The following is a 609-nucleotide window of genomic DNA, read 5'->3' as shown; positions in this document are numbered from 1 at the left end:
CTATCGTCTTTCGTCTGTTCACTGATGGTGATATTTGAAATTGGGTGAGGACTAATCCTCTTATGTAGACATTATTCGCTCTATTTTCTATCGTGCTCGGCCATCTTCAGTGATTTCTCTCGTTCAGCTTCTACAATAGAAAGAAGCTAAGCCTGGGCCTTGACAGCATTCACCAGCTTTTTGGAGTTTTTCTTTGGAAAAACTTTAGCAGCAACAGACTTGGTGATAGGATCGATTAACTCAGTTTTGGATATTAATCACTTACTCTGGATGATCTATTTGACAATATTAGTGCAGTGGAAGCCATAAGAACAAACAGAGTAATAATCAATGAAGAACACAGTTGAATGAAGAACACAAGAGAGAAGCTTCAAATGATTTTCAATTGATTGAAAATGTTTACAATATGATATGGAAGCACACTGAATTACAAAGGCCTATGCTGCTATTTATACTCGTTCCTAGCGGCTTTTCTGACATGACCTAGACGTACAAATTCATCTAAGCCATTCAAATAAAGCAGATTACAAACATAGTCACGTGATAGGCACGAGCAGCTAACTAAACTATGTAAAACAGTAAAGAAGTTCTTCACAGAAGATAAAACTG

The sequence above is a fragment of the Cynara cardunculus genome, unplaced genomic scaffold (assembly GCF_001531365.2).
Source record: "Cynara cardunculus var. scolymus isolate 2C unplaced genomic scaffold, CcrdV1 Un_Scaffold_2360, whole genome shotgun sequence".
NCBI classification, from domain to species: domain Eukaryota; kingdom Viridiplantae; phylum Streptophyta; class Magnoliopsida; order Asterales; family Asteraceae; genus Cynara; species Cynara cardunculus.
Note: the sequence above shows the minus strand (reverse complement) of the source record.